Genomic DNA, 21,796 nt, shown 5'->3' on the forward strand with positions numbered 1-21,796 from the left:
ATCCAAAAGAGGCAATCAGAGAGCATTCTGGGAGATTATCATGAGTGGGGGGTATAGCCTGCATGTTTGCATGTCTGAGCTATACATTAATTCAATTTACTCATGATCCTCCACACCAACACAGACAGTCCCATACATTACACATCCAGGAAATCATAATCCCCACGTCACAACACAAATATGGTGATACACCAACGTGCCTCCCTCCGAGACACTGAGCTTCGGAAGCCACATCTGTTCTGATTGTTGTACCAAGGTGAGTCAGCAGGAGAAAACAGGATGTGTGCAGTGCCACTGGTTGATTCTCATAGACTCGCTCATTCACACATGTTCCTACTGTAACAGACCTTCTGATTAAGCTGTACCAGCTGAAAAACACACAGCGACTGAGCTGACAGAGTCATTCAAATTAGGGTTGGGATCAATTCCATTGAAATTCAAACAATTAAAGGAAATTGACTGAGTTGAAGTGGAATTGTGTCTTGCAGTTTGACTGGTATTGCTGATTCCTATGACAGACATCTAACTAACAATGCCAATAACAACGAGTATTACTAGGCTATAACTGCGTAGCATTGGATTGAGGCAAACCCTAAAACAATGTTTGAACAAATACAACTCACAATGTGCAGAATCAAATGAAGTGATCTCGAGATCCCAAAGTGTACTTAGACAACATACCAGGCTGATTGTTGCCCTTAAAGCAAAACCAGATACGCTCAACGTGTTCAAGAAGTAATTATTGGATTCTTCGTAGCTAGAGCTGTTTACACATATTGGGTACAGATGTCATATTGGGTACAGGGCCATGAGTTGCTCTGTAATCCCTCTACAAAAAACATTAAAAAATGTTTTTCCAAAGACACACACATCTGAGAACATCTGGCAATTAAAAGTCCTGAACAATCGCAGGATGTTCGTGATCTTTATCAGTCTCCTGACAGGCAGGAGAGTTTGATATTCTCTCCAGTGCTCAGCCACGTCAAACTTCTGATTGCTGTACACACAACACTATAAAATGACTCACTTGCTCTCTCTGCCATTGCTCTGAGTTAGGGCTTCTGATAAAAGCAGACACTTACAGACACTCCTCTGCTCCTATATCTGATTATGTTATGTTTATAGCTGGGCCTGGTTTCCTGGACCCAGATGAAGTTTATTCCTGCTCTAACAAGCACTTTCAAGGGAGTTGATTGATTCGCCATTGACCAAGCAGTTTAGTCCAGGAATAGGCTTAATCTGGGATTGGGCAACTGGCCTTGATAACCACTCTAATACAAACTCACTGCACTATGAGCAGCAGCATAGGAGGACTGCAGACAAGAGAAAGGGTAAAAGGAAATAAAGTAACTTTGAAGTGTATTGCTCAGCAGCCCAGCAGTCAGTCAGAGATGATGTAGTTCTAATCTAGTCATTAGAGACTGACTGTAAACCAGATGTTACACATCCTGCTGCTGCTTATTGACCCGCTGGACCAAACCAACATATACTGTACAGCCAGGCACACACTGTATCCAGTAAGAATATCTGTTCATTAAGGGTGTCTTCGAAACTCATGGCCATATCTTATGATATTTCAGGGCTGTCAGACTCAGGACAATAATACAATAACAATGTTCTGCCTCAGTAACATTTATGTCCTATAGGTAAACAAAGCTATAGAACACAGGTGTCAAACTCATTCCACGGAGGACCGAGTGTCTGCGGGTTTTCGCTCCTCCCTCATACTTGATTGATGAATTAAGGGCCCTAATTAGTGGGGAACTTCCCACACCTGGTTGTCTAGTGTTTAATTGAAAAGAAAAAACTAAAACCTGCAGACACTAGGCCCTCCATGGAATGAGTTTGACACCCCTTCTATAGAACAATCAGTTTCAACAACTTAAATGCCACATAGAAGAGGTTACAACCTCAACCCTTTCAGTATGATTAATATACAAAGAGCAAAACAAGCTTCTTTGGCTGACGAATAATGACAAGGAGTAAACATGCATCATACGGTCTACTCCTTTTCTCGGAATCATCAACAAGTGCACAACCATCTGAAAAATGCTGAGTTGTTCAGCGTGTTCTACAGATAGCAAGACATGAGTTCCTCCCGTGTTCTCCCCTCTGCCTTGCACAGGAAGTCCAAGTTGAGATGCCAAAGACCTGAAGTTATGACAGCCAGACAATGTAATGCAATCATGTAGATGTATCTTTATTATGATGATGTGGAATGTAGAAACAAGCCCTAATCTATCTCAGCCAGTGTGTTTATTATTTCCCTCGACGTCGCCAAGTCAAATACTGATCTATGGTTCTGTCCCAAATGGCACCCTATAGGACCTGGTCAAAAGTAGTGCACTACATAGGGAATAGGGTGCCATTTAGAATGCAATCTAACTTATGACCTAAATATAAAACTGGAAGAGGAAAATCAACCAACCATTTAAAAAAAAATACACTTAAACTGGTGAGATCATAGCACAGACAGGAATCCCATTATACTACTGTGAACATGTTCCAGTGTTTGCATCCCAAATGGCACCATATTCTCTACATAGTGCACTAACTTCCTACCTTCGTCCTAATATTTATTAATTTCTTATTTCACTTTAGATTTGTGTCTATTGTTGTGAATTGTTAGATACTACTGCACTGTTAGAGCTAGGAACACAAGCATTTCGCTACACCCGCAATAACTTCTGCTAAGTATGTGTATGCTACCAATAACATTTGATTTGACCTATGGGCCCTGTTCAAAAGTAGTGCACTAGACAAGGAAAAGGGTGCCATTTGGGATGCAAAATATGTGAAGCAACGTGCTAACAGTAAAGGCTCACTAGGCTGGGCTAACCCATACAGAGAGCAACCTATCTCTTGGGGCTTCCCCGTCACATGCCTGTCTCTGTCTGCTAATGACAGGCAAACCAGAGCCAAGCTCCCACTCCCTGCCCAATGATGTACTGAACTCTATCCAACCATAGGAACTTCACTGCTAGAAGCCCATACCAACGGATGAGAATAAAACACAATGTGTGTGGGCTTTACTTCATTTCATCAGTCTTTTTGGCCCTGACTCGGTGGAGAAATGTAAGATGTGCTTAGCTATCATCACCTACACACTTCATCTATGTTGAGATGGAGGTGCTCTGACTGATAGTGATTCATACATATAAATGATTTACATTTCCAGTAAATCTAATCAATCCTATCCAAAACCAAACTCCTGTCTGTCTTATTCTTGTCATCTGAGAGAGGAGATCTGAAGCTCAGACCCCTCTGATTCCATGTCAACATCAACAACATGAATCGAATGATAAGCTGGGTACTGTAAGAACATTAAGCGCAGCACAGCCCTCCCCTTAGAAACCAGAATGTTTAAGTGGAATCAATGATCCAGCAGCATTGCAAAACCCAGGACAAACTTTTAGGCTTCACATAAGAGAGAGTCAGGCTGTCCAGTACAGTTCAATGGCGGTTAGTCAGTCACACCATGGGATGGGTTTTTACTTAATGAACCCAGCGAATCCACTAAACGATTTAACCGGCATCAATATGTAATCAAATGGAAGCAAAGTGTGTCTACCTAGTACTCGTAGTTCGGCGCAACAGTAGATACTAGATTTATAAAACACGCACATTTTACCATGTGACACATTCACTCACTGCATGGACGGAAAACTAGCTCATCTGATTGTCAGATCCCATTATAATGGAGATGATCTGGACACCAGCATTGGAACCACTGGGTGAGGAAAAGAAACAAGGACAGAAATAGAGACGCGTGTGTGTCTGTATCTGAGGTAAGGGGCAATTTCCCATTCACAGGATATGAAAACAAACCAGGGCTGCATCCCAAATTTTACCCTATTCCCTATGCAGTATACTACTTTTGATCAGGGCCCATAGCGAAAAGAGTACCATTTGGGACGCGGACATACTAGCTAGGCTATATGACTTGTGACATGTGTGTTACATTTTGGTTGGAGTCAGGGCCATTTGGAATTGATTTTGGTCGGGGTGTTTTGGGGCTCTCCTGACAGAATGCAATTGGGATCATATCACTCAGACTGCAGAGTGGCGCACTCCGGGTCTAGAGAGTTGCTGATATCAATATTAGCAGGGTGCCGACAGGCCAATCTCCCCTTATTTCCCCTGGGCAATGCTAAAGGGGTCATAGTTTAAGCCCCTAGGGGGATGCCTCCAACCCTCCTCCATCCCTCATTAAATAACCAATAAGGCAGAGAGTTCCTGGTCCCTACAGTTACACACACACACACACACACACACACACACACACACACACACACACACACCCTACCTGATCCCTCCCTCTTGTTCAGAAATATCCTAGCTAACTCCCAATGTTATACAGAATGCCACTGCAATAGATACAGTTGAAGTCGGAAGTTTACATACACTTATGCTGGAGTCATTAAAACTCGTTTTTCAACCACTCCACAAATTTCTTGTAAACAAACTATAGTTTTGGCAAGTCGGTTAGAACATCTACTTTGTGCATGACACAAGTAATTTTTCCAACAATTGTTTACAGACAGATTATTTCACTGTATCACAATTCCAGTGGGTCAGAAGTTTACATACACTAAGTTGACTGTGCCTTTAAACAGCTTGGAAAATTCCAGAAAATTATGTCATGGCTTTAGAAGCTTCGGATAGGCTAATTGACATCATTTGAGTCAATTGGAGGTGTACCTGTGGATGTATGTCACGACTTCCGCCGAAGTTGGTGCCTCTCCTTGTGCGGTCGACGTCACCGGCTTTCTAGCCTCCACCGATCTACATTTATTTTTCCATTTGTTTTGTCTGTATTGTTCACACCTGGTTCCCATTACGTTTTAATTATTTCCCTATTTAACCCTCTGGAGCCATCATGGTTTTGTGCGTGTTTATTGTTGTCAGTTGTCTCGTTTATGTGATTCTGGATATTCTTTCTCCTTGTTGGAAGATTGATTTTGAGTAAAGTTACTATTAGTACTGATCTCTGTGTCCTGCGCCTGACTCCGCCTTACCCACATCACCTAGACTATGACAATGTATTTCAAGGCCTAACTTCAAACTCAGTGCCTCTGTTTGACATCATGGGAAAATACAAAGAAATTAGCCAAGACCTCAGAATTTTTTTTTTACCTCCACAAGTCTGGTTCATCCTTGGTAGCAATTTCCAAACGCCTGAAGGTACCACTCATCTGTACAAGCAATAGTACGCAAGTATAAACACCATGGGACCACGCAGTGGCAATACCGCTCAGGAAGAAGACGCGTTCTGTCTCCTAGAGATGAAGGTACTTTGGTGCGACAAGTGCAAATCAATCCTAGAACAACAGCAAAGTGCCTTGTGAAGATGCTGGAGGAAACAGGTACATAAGTATCTATATCCACAGTAAAACGAGTCCTATATTGACGTAACCTGAAAGGCCGCTCAGCAAGGAAGAAGCCACTGCTCCAAAACCGCCATAAAAAAGCCAGACTACAGTTTGCAACTGCACATGGGTACAAAGATCATACTTTTTGGAGAAATGTCCTCTGGTCTGATGAAACAAAAATAGAACTGTTTGCCATAATGACCATCGTTATGTTCGGAGGAAAAAGGGGGAGGCTTGCAAGCCGAAAAACACCATCCCAAACATGAAGCACGGGGGTGGCAGCATCATGTTGTGGGGGTGCTTTGCTCCAGGAGGGACTGGTGCACTTCACAAAATAGATGGCATCATGAGGTAGGAATATTATGTGGCTATATTGAAGCAACATCTCAAGACATCAGTCAGGAAGTTAAAGCTTGGTCGCAAATGGGTCTTCCAAATGGACAATGACCCCAAGCATACTTCCAAAGTTGTGGCAAACTGGCTTAAGGACAACAAAGTCAAGGTATTGGAGTGGCCATCACAAAGCCCTGACCTCAATCCTAGAGAAAATGTGTGGGCAGAGCTGGAAAAGCGTGTGCGAGCAAGGAGGCCTACAAACCTGACTCAGGTACACCAGCTCTGTCAGGAGGAATGGGCCAAAATTCACCCAACTTATTGTGGGAAGCTTGTGGAAGGCTACGCGAAACGTTTGACCCAAGTTAAACAATTTAAAGGCAATGCTATGAAATACTAATTGAGTGTATGTAAACTTCTGACCCACTGGGAATATGATGAAAGAAATAAAAGCTGAAATAAATAATTCTATCTACTATTATTCTGACATTTCACATTCTTAAAATAAAAGTGGTGATCCTAACTGACCTAAGACAGTGAATTTTACTAAGATTAAATGTCAGGAATTGTGAAAAACGGAGTTTAAATGTATTTGGCTAAGGTGTATGTAAACTTCCGACTTCAACTGTAAATAGCTAAGCTGTCGTTACTCATTGTGTATTTATTATTACGTTTCTATTATTTCTCTATTTTCTTTCTCTCTGCATTGTTGGGAAGGGCCCGTAAGTAAGCATTTCACTGTTAGTGTACATTTGTTGTTTACGAAGTATGTGATGAATAATATTTGATTTCATTCGATTTTCTGAGCTCATCCTCTTCCACAGGACCTTGGATAACCCCCACCCTCTTCCCTTGTTGCCAGGGCTGTTTCCGATTCAGTGCCCTGTATTACATGTGCTAATCCAGCAGGATGAGTCGCTGGGATTGAACAGGGACCAGTGTGAGTAATGAGTTTTTCCAGGCTAAGCTTCGGATGCATGGGGCCCCCAGCTGCCAATCAGAGATGGGTGGGAGTCTCTGGCCTGTGTATGTGGGAGGGGGGGGACAGCACCGACCGGAGCTGCTTCCTGAGTAATCATACAGGGGCTAAGCGTCTAACGACATCCATTCATCCATCTATCCACATGGAAACGGATGTGTTATTAAGCAACTAAGGAGGATATATTCAATCATGACACAGCCAACTGCCCCTTGCCCTCCCTCTTCATTGGAAAGTAGTGATATGCCAACTACTAAACTCAGAACAGTCAGGCCAGAACAAGGCCAAAGTTCCTGGCCCCATTGACTTGACATGTCTTACCTTTCTCAAAGCCTAGCCCTAGTACTCACTTTGCTGTTATGAAAAACTCCACCTTCTATTTAAAACACACAAAGTCATGGCAATTGCCAGACCAGAGTTCCAGTCACAAACATAACACTGCTAAAAACGACTAGAAAACCACAATGACACCCAGACGTCCTAAAAACAGTAATAATCAACAGTGCAGTGGTGAACTTATGATAAACAACCTGACATGCAAGCTGTGTGTGTGTGTGCATTTGTTAGCACACCCTGGGAAATCATGTATACGAGTCTCATTCCATTCATAATAGTTTTTCTGTTCAGGGTTCACAGTTTACACCTCATGGAGACAGACGGAGTGTTGTTTCCATTGAGTCACACGACACACACATTCTGAGCACAAACCTGCCTAAATACAGAGGGAGTAAAATTCCACTGTGCCTGTAGCCTACTACTCATACTTCCCTAACTGTCCATAATGAAACATTACTATGATCCATTACTATGCTACTAGTGGTTGTTGTTACCTTGTTGTTTGGCTTAGAATAAGATACAACCAGGAGAGTTTTGTTTCTCTTTCAATTCGAAAGATGTTAACAATCTTACCTTTTTACACAACAGCAATAGATCCACTTATATGATTAAACATCCATGTTATAATGTCCAGCCCAGGCAGTTAAGCAAGCTCCACAGTACAGAGCGAGGCCTGCTCTGCTCTATACAGGCAGGCAGACAGAGATAGTAGAGACCAGAAAGTGTGAAAGGCACTGAATATAGGGCTTCCTACATCTCCAGCAGTGAGACCACACCATCACAGAACAGGAGAGAAACGCATCCAGCTCCAGCCTCATCCAGAAGAGCTACCAGAAAAGACACAGACCTCTTCAGCTTGGACATAGCATTTTGCCATCCATGGGTTGAGTCAGTGAAGCGTGGTCACGTAGCTGTAGAGTCGAGCCAACTCCTCTCCCTGCTGATAGATAGCCTCGTACTGTAGGCTACAGGACCCTTGTGTGCTCCCAAAAGATCTCCCGATCAGTCACAAACTATCCATCACGCAGAACTGTCTCACTGGGAGCTATCAATCTATCCAAGAAAAGTCTCACTCCAATCCCGTAAAGTCTCCACAGTGAAACAATCTGTCGAACTGGCTACACAGAGCACAGAGGCAGCCAGTCCAGACTGGTCTGAGGCTACGGACAGAGACACACAAACACACAGATGTTGGCTCCTGCTGCCGCTTCTGTCAGCCAGCCCTCCTCCCCGGGCCTGCCACACCCCCCAGTGACCAGCCGTATTTCTATTGGAGAGAATCAGAGCTGGGCTCCTCCCACTGCTCTCAGCTTTCTTTCTGTTCCAAGTGGAGTTCCGAGTGAGTGTGAATGTTGGATCACGGGAGAGATATCTTAGAGAGGTTGTGTGTGTGTGTGAGCATGTTTGCATGTCTGTGTGATATAGGATAGCTGATAGCTCCAAATGCAATGTTCCCACAGGCTTCTGAGTGTGTTCCTCTGCGTCAATTCATTGTTTTCATCATGCACAGCCCAGTTTCATGAAGAGAGTTTACAAACCTAAGCTTAGGACAACAGCTGGAGAGGATAACATTAAGGTAGCAGATGTGCACTGATAATATAAAGCTTTTATCCCAATAGTTTCAAGATTATTTTTATTCATGTGCCACTGACGACCATCACAGAAAAGGACGCCCTCACTGACATAACACACTTCTACTAGGCTTTTAAAATGAGACAATGGGAAGGAATGTGGATATTTACAGCAGCCAGTTCAAAATAGACAGCTGATGATAGTTCATGCAGTGCATTCAGTATTATAACCACAATCAAGGGCAGTTGTGTTGTGAGTCTGAACCATTTCCTGCTCTATTGACTCTGCTGAGAGAAAGATCAATACCCTTAGTGACATGGATCAGCCATCTGTTCAGATTGGGTTTCAGTAAGCAGGAACTATTTTGTAAGAGGTTGAAATCACACACCATAACGTATATCTATCATGGACAATTAATCATTTTACAGACTAAAGTATATTGAGCTACAATACTATCACCAACAATTAATCATTTCACAGACTAGGCCTACTGTACATAACATACTGTACATTGCGCTACAATGGCTGTCGTCCTGCCTTCCATCCACCAGACAGAGAGAGGCAGAGTTCATGTCCTATAATTTTCCCAGAATACTTACCCATCAAGGCAGTGATGAGGGCTTTCCTCTCCAAGAACAGATCACATTACCATCCCGTCCAGTCTGTCTGACACACACACACACACACACACACACACACACACACACACACACACACACACACACACACACACACACACACACACACACACACACACACACACACACACACACACACACACACACACACACATCTGCTTCTGAGGTAATCCTTTCTATTAGGTGGCTTTAAGACTACATTTCCAACCAACCACCACCAGTGATGTTTTGACTTAGATTGTGATTCAAGTGGTTAATCACTTTGGGCTAATCATAGCCATTACCATTTATTCAATTGAATCATTTCAAAGTTCGTACACAGACAGAGTTTCTTTCCATCCATGGCTGTAATTCTTTCCTCGATTGGCAGTATTAACATTATCTGATCTAACCCTGTAATTATACACCAACATTATATAGAGATTAATGTTGTATGGTGAGGGAAGTTCTGAATGGTTGTTGATGTTTCTTCTCTGTCAAGAAACACTGCATCTGATGGATGTCAACATAAAAATAAATAAAATCAGAAAAATGACAATATTTTAAATGTTTGCAAAGTGACAGTTGCTTTGTTTGAGACCTAGCACCTTTGGGATCATTCTAGATGGGTGTACCTCACCCATTTGACTCATATCAATGTACATTTAGAGCACTCCACTATACTGACTACAAGGTAAGTAATGGGTCTCCTCAGTAAGTAATGGAGCTCCTCAGTAAGTAATGGGGCTCCTCAGTAAGTAATGGGGCTCCTCAGTAAGTAATGGGGCTCCTCAGTAAGTATTGGGGCTCCTCAGTGAGTAATGGGGCTCCTCGGTAAGTAGGGGGGCTCCTCAGTAAGTAGGGGGGCTCCTCAGTAAGTAATGGAGCTCCTCAGTAAGTAATGGGGCTCCTCAGTAAGTAATGGAGCTCCTCAGTAAGTAATGGGGCTCCTCAGTAAGTAATGGAGCTCCTCAGTAAGTAATGGGGCTCCTCAGTAAGTAGGTTGGATCCTCAGTAAGTAATGGAGCTCCTCAGTAAGTAATGGGGCTCCTCAGTAAGTAATGGGGCTCCTCAGTAAGTAGGGGGATCCTCAGTAAGTAATGGAGCTCCTCAGTAAGTAATGGGGCTCCTCAGTAAGTAGGGGGGCTCCTCAGTGGGCTACAGTAAGTAGTGGCCTACTCAGTAAGTAGTGGGTCTACTCAGTAAGTAGTGGGTCTACTCAGTAAGTAGTGTAGGGGTCTACTCAATAAATAGGGGTCTACTCAGTAAGTCCTGTAGGGGGCTACTCAGTAAGTCCTGTAGGGGGCTACTCAGTAAGTAGGGGTCTACTCAGTAAGTACTGTAGGGGTCTACTCAGTAAGTCCTGTAGGGGGCTACTCAGTAAGTCCTGTAGGGGGCTACTCAGTAAGTCCTGTAGGGGGCTACTCAGTAAGTAGGGGTCTACTCAGTAAGTGCTGTAGGGGTCGACTCAGTAAGTACTGTAGTGGGCTACTCAGTGGGTCTACTCAGTAAGTACTGTAGGGGGCTACTCCATAAGTAAGGGGGCTACTCCATAAGTAAGGGGGCTACTCCGTAAGTAAGGGGGCTACTCCATAAGTAAGGGGGCTACTCCATAAGTAAGGGGGCTACTCCATAAGTAAGGGGGATACTCCGTAAGTAAGGGGGCTACTCAGTGGGCTACAGTAAGTAGTGGGCTACTCAGTAAGTAGTGGGCTACTCAGTAAGTAGGGGGCTACTCAGTAAGTAGGGGGCTACTCAGTAAGTAGGGGGCTACTCCGTAAGTAAGGGGGCTACTCAGTGGGCTACAGTAAGTAAGGGGCTACTCAGTAAGTTGGGGGATACTCAGTAAGTTGGGGGATACTCAGTAAGTAGGGGGCTACTCAGTGCGCTACAGTAAGTCGTGGGGCTACTCAGCGAGTCGGGGGACACCAGTATTGGGCTATTTCTCCCCAAAAAATTTACACGAAGCAGATCAAAATCATTGGTCCTTTAAAAACCTGCTTTACATAAAATAGGGGGTGCTATAACTCGGAAAATAAATAAATGTGACTCTGGATGACAACATAATGATGTTTCTTTCCAACATTAGGACTGTTTGCCTAAATAAGTTAAATTCGCTTCGTGTTTTGTTTCCTACCGAGTATCGCGACACTGGTATCAACCCGGCCCTAGTAAGTAACTTTGTGTTTGTCCCAAATGGCACCCTATATAGTGCACTACTTTTGACTAAAGCCCTATGGGCCCTGGTCAAAAGTAGCGCACCAAATAGGGAATATGGTGCTATTTGGCATGTACAGTAGTCTCCATCCACTCCAGTCTGTAAACAGCATGCTAGTGTTTCTGTGGATAACTGACCTTTGCCCAGATAATACACAGCAGCATTCACTCTCATGTTTATTTTCTCAGATAGTTGCCAAGTAAAGGAATAAAAAAGGATTTCTCCTGCTACCAGAATATTCTTTAATGAGCAAATGGATAAGGCTCTAGATGCTTCTCTTTCTCTCTCTGCAAAGCCCTCTAGATGTACAAAGTCACATTCATTAGGCTGTTGAAAAATACAGCATAATTGGATCACAACACATACATGGTATAATTGACAACTAACTAGGCCACCAGAGAGCAACCTCGTTTGCGCATACCGTGCAATGAAGCCTTTATTGGTGGTCACACACAAAAAGAGGGGCTTCCTGTTTAATAATGAACATCCAAAAAAAAGCGTATGATTTTCTGATGCCACACACCAAGGTATACTTTTGCAACATTCTCTTATAACTGGTGGTCTAGCCTACACTAGAATATGGACATACAAAAAGGTAATTACATTGAAAAGTAGCCCATGATATCAAAAGGCACTGGAGCCATTTGTCAGCAATCTATGAACCATGAGCTATTCTATAGATTCAGCAAAGCCCCTCTCCTCTAGAAAAAGGACTATGTCCATGTCATAGAGAGACACAGAGCAGGGCTTGACTGCCTCAGAGAGGGAACCAGTGTTTGCCAGCAGTCACCACCCTGGGCTGGTCTGGCTATCTCAGGCTGCCTGCCCATTCTGCAGAGGCTCAGTGGCTGGCTGATACAAACTGGTCAGTGGTCAGACAGACTCACATTCCCCTGTGAGGCCAGACAGCTAAGGACAGCTCTCCCTCAGTCTCATTCACCCAGCCTGCTGCCTGCCAGGATCCTAGTAAATTACAACAGTGATGATGGCCATGTTACGAAACAAACCGTGCTTGATACATTCCCTCTCTGGGACTAACTGACACACTGTCAGTGTACAGTATGTCTGTGGAGACTGTAGACGAATGCCATTGATGGACAAACGCGCACAGTCATATCACCTGTCTGCAAAAAACACTCCTCCGATTACAGATATACAGCCTTTCAATGTGATATGGGATATTCAAGCCATTTTTTATGACAGTGATTGAAAAGCCTGGGAAATAGGACAATCTCAAATATAATATCAAGTGTGGTTTTTATGCATGCTCCCAGACATTCCAACAGTGTTTTGGAACCACCTAAGCTGTGTTTTTGCAAACAATTCCATGAAGGGAGGGTCTTGTTTTTCCCCTCTCGGCGTGCCTGGACAGAATAGGCTAATCCATCGAAGGTGTGCCACATTCACCTCCGTAACCCTGCATGAGCCCTATACTACAAATCAAGTTTGAGGAGTTAGCAAGGCAACTTTTGTCAACTCGGATTTCAACTTGGGATAACCGTTACCACGAAAGTTGCTCACCGTTTAGCTAGGTACATTTTATGGCAATGACCTGCTCCGGGGCAGACTAACTCAGGGCTAACTCCATTTATCCTGAATGATGTGTCTGAGCCACAAGTTGAGGACCAATGAAATCGGATACCCTCCCACTCGCAAAGATTGCATCATAATCCCCTTAAATTTGAGGACTGATTAAATATTATATCAAAGTTCTGTGAAAATGTTTTTTAATTTCTTTTATGTTAAAATATCAATCACAGCATTTGCTTTCCAAACTAAGTTTATCACGCGATTGTATTTTGAAATTTGCAAACTGACAGCTGCAACCAACCAACTGAGTGTACAAAGCATTATGAACTCTTTCCATGACAGTGACCAGGTGAAAGCTATTATTATTTATGTCACTTATCCACTTCAAATCAGTGTAGATGAAGGGGAGGAGACAGGTTAAAGAAGGATTTTTAAGCCTTGAGACATAGATTGTGTATGTGTGCCATTCAGAGGGTGAATAGGCAAGACAAAAGATTTAAATGCCTTTGAACTTGGTATGGGAGTAGATGCCAGGCGCACTGGTTTGAGTGTGTCAAGAACTGCAATGCTGCTGGGTTTTTACCGCTCAACAGTTTCCCGTGTGTGTCAAGAATGGTGCAACACCCAATGGACATCCAGCCAACTTGACTGTGGGAAGCATTGGAGTCAACATGGGCCAGCATCCCTGAGGAAAGCTTGACACCTTGCAGAGTCCATACCTTGACGAACTGAGGTTGTTCGGAGGGCAAAACTTAATATTAGGAAGGTGATCCTAATGTTTTGTACACTCAGTGTATAATCCATAGATGGCAGCTCCCATTCAAGTTGAGACTGGCAGCCATTGCTAGTGTACCCATGAGTTTAACAGTCAACTTGCCAGGGTTAGAGGTTACAAAACCTCTCTATTGATTAGGTCTATGGCCACAACGCAACAAGCTGTTCCACAGAAGAAGTAGGGATAGAAGTAGGAAAAAGTGTTTTTGCATTGATAAGCACTCCCGAGTGGAGCAGCGGTCTAAGGCACTGCATCTCAGTACTTGAGGCGTCACTACAGACACCCTGTTTCGAATCCAGGCTGTATCACAACCGGCCGTGATAGGGAGTCCCACTCGGCGGCGCACAATTGCCCCAGCATCGTCCAGGTTTGGCCGGTGTAGGCCAACATTGTAAATATGAATTTGTTCTTAGCAGACTTGCCTAGTCAAATACATTTTTTTAAATTAAAAAGACGGCATTTAACGATAAATAATCAAATAAACACGGCACATCTAAAAGCCTATTTCACACCTTAGACTGCTGAATTTGCAAGATAACTTTTCTTTGGTTCAAATTTTGGCACAAACTAAAATGTGGCACTGGATTCATGTTTCAGCATTGTCTCAAATAAGAGTTTGGTGTTCGACTAGCCATGTGCAACATACACGCACAGCTACAAGCCTGCTAGAGTTATCAGCAGGCGGACGAGCAATATCCACCATCGTAGTACGGATGAAGCCTGACCTGGAATGTGAAGCTAATTGAAGCTGGCTAGCTTTATAAAATCCTGAGTAGATCTAGCTTGCTTCACAGTATACCACTCTGGAGTACCTTCACACCCTGGAGACAAATCTCACTACGAGTCATGATCTGACACATTCAATAACACTTAAATGTCACAATCACTCATAGACACTTTCAGCTGTATCAAACATGATGACAAACGTCTGCTGTGGTGGATAGAGCTTGGTTAGTTACAGGACTACATCAATTAAAATGGTGGAAAACATCACCACTAATCATCAACAGTTTCATGAAACATCAGAACATGAAAACCCTCCCACTGTGAGAATTACAGTTGGCTGAAACACATGGCACTGCTTTTGTTTGGGTCCCAGCCGTGCTGTGGGACAGGCTGTGCCCTTTCTCTGTCCTCAGCAGGGCACTTTGGTCAGTTGGCTGCTGCCTCATTAGCATGCTAAAGTGAGCGGTCAGACACAGTGCCTTCAGAAAGTATTCATATCCCTTGACTTATTCCACATTTTGTTGTGTTACAGCCTGAATTCAAAATGTATTAAATCTACTTTTTGTCTCACCCATCTACACGACACCCCATAATGGAAAAGTGAAAACATGTTGTTAGAAATTGTTGCAAATTTATTGAAATGAAATATGACTCATTTACATAAGTATTCACACCCGAGTCAATACATTTTAGAATCACCTTTGGCAGCGATTACAGCTGTGAGTTTTTCTATGTAAATCTATGAGCTTTGCACACCTGGATTGTACAATACTAGATATACATTGTACAATTCTTCACGCTCTGTCAAGTTGGTTGTTAATCATTGCTAGACAGCCATTTTCAAGTCTTGCCATAGAGTCTTAAAACTAAAATTGCCTGTATATTTGGCCCTGTGTTTTTGGTTATTGTCCTGATGAAAGGTGAATTTGTCTCCTAGTGTCTGTTGGAAAGCAGACTGAACCAGGTTTTCCGCTAGGATTTTGCCTGTGCTCTATTCCATTTTTACTCCCTAGTCCTTGCCTATGACAAGCATACCCATAACATGATGCAACCACCACCATGCTTGAAAATATGAAGAGTGGTACTCAGTGATGTGTTGTATTTGTCCCAAACATAATGCTTCGTATTCAGGACAAAAAGTACATTTCTTTGCCACATTTTCTGCAGTTTTACTTTAGCGCCTTATTGCAAACAGGACGCACGTTTTGGACTATTTTTTTATCTTGTACAGGCTTCCTTCTTTTCACTCTGTTATTTAGGTAGTATTTTGGAGTAACTATAATGTTGTTGACCCATCCTCAGTTCTCTTATCACAGCCATTAAACTCGGTGACTGTTTTAAAGTCACCATTGGCCTCATGGTGAAATCCCTGAGCGGTTTCCTTCCTCTCCAGCAACTCAGTTATGGAGGACGCCTGTATCTTTGCAGCTGATCGGACAGCTGATCGTCCTCACAATGGCAAACCACGTGTAACAACACCTGCACAGGATCGGTACATCTGAATATCACACCTGCGGGACAGGTACAGGGTGGCAACAACAACTGCCCGAGTTACACCAGGAACGCACAATCCCTCCATCAGTGCTCAGACTGTCCGCAATAGGCTGAGAGAGGCTGGACTGAGGGCTTGTAGGCCTGTTGTAAGACAGGTCCTCACCAGACGTCACCAGCAACAACGTCGCCTATGGGCACAAACACACCGTCACTGGACCAGACAGGACTGGCAAAAAGTGTTCTTCACTGATGAGTCGCGTTTTTGTCTGACCAGGGGTGATGGTCGGATTCGCATTTATCGTCGAAGAAATGAGCGTTACACCGAGGCCTGTACTCTGGAGCGGGATCGATTTGGAGGTGGAGGGTCCATCATGGTCTGGGTCGGTGTGTCACAGCATCATCGGACTGAACTTGTCGTCATTGCAGGCAATCTCAAAGCTGTGAGTTACAGGGAAGACATCCTCCTCCCTCATGTGGTACCCTTCCTGCAGGCTCATCCTGACATTACCCTCCAGCATGACAATGCCACTCGTTCTGTGTGTGATTTCCTGCAAGGCAGGAATGTCAGTGTTCTGCCATGGCCAGCGAAGAGCCCGGATCTCAATCCCATTGAGCACGTCTGGGACTTGTTGGATCGGAGGGTGAGGGCTAGGGCCATTCCCCCAAGAAATGTCCGGGAACGTGCAGGTGCCTTGGTGGAAGAGTGGGGTAACATCTCACAGCAAGAACTGGCAAATCTGGTGCAGTCCATGAGGAGGAGATGCACTGCAGTACTTAATGCAGCTTAATGCACCCGCTACTGACTGTTACTTTTGATTTTGACCCCCCCTTTGTTCAGGGACACATTATTCCATTTCTGTTAGTCACATGTCTGTGGAACTGTTCACTTTATGTCTCAGTTGTTGAAGCTTGTTATGTTCATACAAATATTTACACATGTTAAGTTTGCTGAAAATAAACACAGTTGACAGTGAGGAGACGTTTCTTTATATGCTGAGTTTATGTGTGGGGTACAGTGATGTTAAATCATGTTAAACACTACTATTGCAAACAAAGGTGAGTACATGCAACATATTATGACACTTGTTAAACACATTTTTACTCCAGAACTAATTTATGCTTGCCATAACAAAAGAGGTTGAATACTTATTTGTTTAAGCTTTTCATTTTGTATTAATTTGTAAACATTTCTAAAAACATAATTCCACTTCGACATTAATGGGATATTGTGTGTAGGCCAGTGACACAAAATCAAAATGTTATCAATTTTATATATTCAGGCTATAAAAACTAAATGTGGAAAAAGTCAAGGGGTATGAATAATTCTGAAGGCATTGTACAGTATCTTAAATAACCAAACAACACTGTTCCCAGTGAGAAACATATTTACCCTTCCTGCATCCAACTCTCTGGGCTGTGTACACTTACGCACTCCTCCGCACATATTTATAGTAAATAGCATTTGATTGGTGTAAGCATGGGCTATAGGGAGTTTCCACCACATTTCTTCACATCAGTCATTTCCTTTTAATGGGAAGTGGTCAAGTGCACAATAAGGGTAGAAAATCGGGACACAGTCCCTGTTTGTGCGCAGGATACAAACATTCAAAGGAATGTATAGATCATCTGATCACACAATTTCTCAGCTGATTGGCGATAGTCAGCAAGAGACAAACTTGACGATTCCCTCTGTACCTCTCCATGTTGTTATTGTTCAGAAGCTCCCTTATATAGCCTATTTACTGTAAGTAAATCAAGCTACAGACTGAGGGTGAAACCAGTGTCATTGAGGATACAAAGTGCAAACACATGATGTATGGTAGCACCAACAGAGTCTGAACCCTGGTCAAAACCAAATCGTATAGATCCCTTGACTTTTTCCACTTTTTGTTATGTTACAGCCTTATTCTAAAATTGATTAAATTATATTGTGTCCTCATCAATCTACACACCCCATGATGACAAAGCAAAAACAGGTTTAAAATTTTCTGCAAATGTATTAAAAATAACACATTTAAATACCTTATTTAAGTAAGTATTCAGACCCATTGCTACGAGACTCGAAATTGAGCTCAGGTTCATCCTGTTTCCATTGATCATCCTTGAGATGTTTCTACAACTTAGAGTCCACCTGTGGTAAATGCAATTGATTGGACATGATTTGGAAAGGCACACACACACCTGTCAATATAAGGTCCCACAGCTGACAGTGCATGTCTGAGGCACATATCTGCAGAAGGGTACCAAAACATTTCTGCAGCATTGAAGGTTCCCAAGAACACAGTGGTCTCCATCATTCTTAAATGGAAGAAGTTTGGCACCACCAAGACTCATCCTAGAGCTGGCCGCCTTGCCAAACTGAGCAATCGGGGGAAAAGGGCCTTGGTCAGGGAGGTGACCAAGAACCCGATGGTCAATGTGACAGAGCTCCATAGGTCCTCTGTGGAGATGGGAGAAACTTCCAGAAGGCCTTTATGGTAGAGTGGCTAGATGGAAGCCACTCCTCAGTAAAAGGCACATGACAGGCCGCTTGGAGTTTGCCAAAAGGCACCTAAAGACTCTTAGACCATGGCCTGAATGCCAAGCGTCACATCTGGAGGAAACCTGGCACCATCCCTACGGTGAAGCATGGTGGTGGCAGCGTAATGCTGCGGGGATGTTTTTCAGCAGCAGGTTCGTCATTATGGGGTATTGTGCGTAAATTGATTAGATTGGGAGAAAAAAAAACAATTTTAGAATAAGGCTGTAACGTAACAAAATCTAGAAAAAGTCAAGGGGTCTGAATACTTTCCAAACGCACTGTATTTATATGATAGTGTGTATAGACATTATAAACAGTATATGAATAGAAAATGTGTACGGCAGTAGTTATATAGGATGAGCCTACATGTATACATTACATACTGTTTTACCAACATCATATGTAAACATTTTGAAAGTGACCAGTGTTCAATTACTATGTACATAGGGCAGCAGTCTTTAAGGTGCAGAGTTGAGTACCGGGTAGTAGCTGGCTAGTAACAGTGACTAAAGTTCAGGGTAGGGTACTGGGCGGAGGCTGACTAGTACCCGGTACACTTTAGACAGATCAGACAGAGCTTTTCCTCCCTGAGGTAGTTAAAAATTAAATTCTCAGGAAGTCCAAGTTTCTTTTGAAGATTTAAATATGCCTGACCAACATGGACAGTTCTTCTGATTGACTCAGAGACCAGACAGTAGCCATCAATTCTCCTTCCATCTGTTGAAAGGATCAGAGCTACCGGACATCCTCCTCACCGATCCAGGATATTAACATTTATAACTACAGTAAGTTTTATGTTGGAAAGATACCCAGGCCTGGATGTCTCAGACCTCAGTCAGCAGGATATGATCTTCTTTGAGGAGGACCTGTGCTTTATGGTGGAAGGTCAGCCCCCCCTTCTGTTTAAAATCAAGCCAAAGGAGACATACAAGAAGTACCAATTTTACAGAAAACCTTTCCTATAAATCATCTTATTCAGGGAACAGAGAGGCTGAGACAGGTATAGAAAGCACAGCATGTCCATATTGAATGATAAGAGGTCTATCTTCAATTTGGGAGATCTTACAAAATATTAAGAGCCCTTTTAAGCACTACAAAGAACCTGCAGCCCATACAGGCCTAAGGTTAGACGGTTAAAAAAATACTTTGTTCCATTTGATGTGCCATGGGAAATCAATTCTTATTGTGAACATTACAAAAACAATCACATTGGTTTGCTTTATCTGGAAAACCCATCAATATTTAGAGTACAATCACTCACACACTATATCAGAAACTGCTCACTCACTCCACTCACAATAACATTGATAGGCGAGCAAATGCTGTAGTTGTCTATGAAAACAGCAACCATGGAGTGAGGAGCAGTAAGGCAGGGAATTTGTTCATTCAAACCGGTAGCCTTCAGGTAGCTTTGAACATCAATGCTATTTTTTTGGTCGTCTTTGCATGTCACATTACTGAAACAACACTGTAGCAATCATTCATACCGATCACGTATCACTGCAACATGACAAGGCACATTGCTTCAACTCATGGAGCCATTTGGAACAACAATGTCAGTGAGGTGGAATGTTGATAACAAACAAGAAACGTTCTTCAAGCTTATTCACAGTGGAATGCCACCTGGGCTCTTTGTTAGCATGTCGCAAATGAGACATCAATCCATTTAGGCCTACCCCTGTGGAAAACCATTCTGGCTCATAGTTTCACTCCTTTCCCAACTAAGCTTTTTCACTGCTTACTAGTTACTTCATAGTTAGGGGTAAGAGTAGGAGCTGGCTTAGTTTGTACGTGAGGGTCTCATTGTCTCTGAGTATGGTGATGTAATGTGTACCTCTAAGATGAATGCCTGTTCACAATCTCTCTGCCCTATTGCCAAACAAAGCATAGTATTGTAACACACTCGCCAAATACGGAAGATTATTCAAAGCATACACACAAGCCTCAAAGCAGAAAACATTTCAAAGCTGCTTGCTCGTCACAACCACTCAAAGACTAACATAAGTTAAGAAAGAGAGAGATGGACGAAACCCCCTTTTATGCATTAGGCACACTTTCCAGCTGCCCGTTGGCTGTAAAGTACTATCAAACAGTCTGCAAAGCTTCTCCATCTTTGGGGTGTACGTTTGTGTATGCTGTGTGGGTGCTGACAACCTCCCCAAGGGGAGCAGCGGGGGGAGCTGGGTTCACTGAGGCAGCCCTCTGGAGGGTTTAAGTTAGGGGGAGCTGGGCTAGAGGACCAGAGTTAGGGGGAGCTGGGCTAGAGGACCAGAGTTAGGGGGAGCTGGGCTAGAGGACCAGAGTTAGGGGGAGCTGGGCTAGAGGACCAGAGTTAGGGGAGCTGGGCTAGAGGACCAGAGTTAGGGGAGCTGGGCTAGAGGACCAGAGTTAGGGGGAGCTGGGCTAGAGGACCAGAGTTAGGGGGAGCTGGGCTAGAGGACCAGAGTTAGGGGGAGCTGGGCTAGAGGACCAGAGTTAGGGGGAGCTGGGCTAGAGGACCAGAGTTAGGGGGAGCTGGGCTAGAGGACCAGAGTTAGGGGGTGCTGAGGCTCCCTGAGGAAGTGGGGTGGGATGACAGACAGACTGGCTGGCTGCGCCTCTGCCTGAGAATGAATAACACCAGGACACACCATTGTCCAGCCCCAATGAAGCACACAAGCAGAGAATGGGAAGTTGTTCAAACAGCTACACTGGACCATCGTTGAGCCTCACCGGACAGAGGGCTGGGCTCAATGGGTGGGGCAAGACAGGCAGGGCAGGGCTACAGAGGCCTCTGGGATAGTCCCATCCACTTCATACTAGTCCTACGCAGAAAACTAAATGGTGCCCGATGCACCGACCGCACATGCTGACGCTCCTTCTATCTGCCTAATTTTAATGTGGGTGGTGCAAAGGGTGTTACCACCCACCAACCTTTATGCAATGTCTGCCTTATGCTATGTCTGTCTCCACCACATGCAAATATGCAAGTCTAGAACACACAAGGCAAAACACAAACACACACAATAAAGTCTAGCAGAACATAGAGTACACTGGTAAATCATTCTCCAGAGCAGTTCACAGGCAAAGGTGGAAGCTGAGCGAGCACCGAAAGGAAAACAACTGGCTTGGTTTCACTGAGTGAATTACCTCATTTATCCTCACCTCACCTGAGCAATGTTTTGACATAGCAATAAAACTATTCCAAAAACAATACATCATAACTAAATTAGGAGGAAAAATAGTGTCAACCAGAACTGTGCCAAACGCTATATATATTTCTGGAGGTAGCTCCTGCACACATTTAGTGGAAGAGCTTCAATGTTGCTCTTTTGAAAGGCTTT

General features: G+C 43.5%; 1 protein-coding gene across 4 annotated transcripts in view; it reads right to left on the reverse strand.

Moving 5' to 3' along the window:
- Positions 1–21,796, reverse strand: part of LOC106601075 (disheveled-associated activator of morphogenesis 1) — an 81,910-nt gene that overhangs the window by 51,911 nt on the left and 8,203 nt on the right. Inside the window, exon 1 of one of the 4 annotated variants that reach the window (XM_014192997.2) lies at positions 7,868–8,211. The exons of 1 other annotated variant lie outside the window; for it this stretch is intronic. The gene's annotated coding sequence lies outside the window, so the exon portion shown is untranslated. Of the gene's footprint in view, positions 1–7,593; positions 8,212–21,796 lie in introns of those variants that run through there. 2 more of the 4 variants (XM_014192984.2, XM_014193005.2) reach the window with 2 other exon arrangements.

Source organism: Salmo salar, chromosome ssa01 (genome assembly GCF_905237065.1).
Source record: "Salmo salar chromosome ssa01, Ssal_v3.1, whole genome shotgun sequence".
NCBI classification, from domain to species: domain Eukaryota; kingdom Metazoa; phylum Chordata; class Actinopteri; order Salmoniformes; family Salmonidae; genus Salmo; species Salmo salar.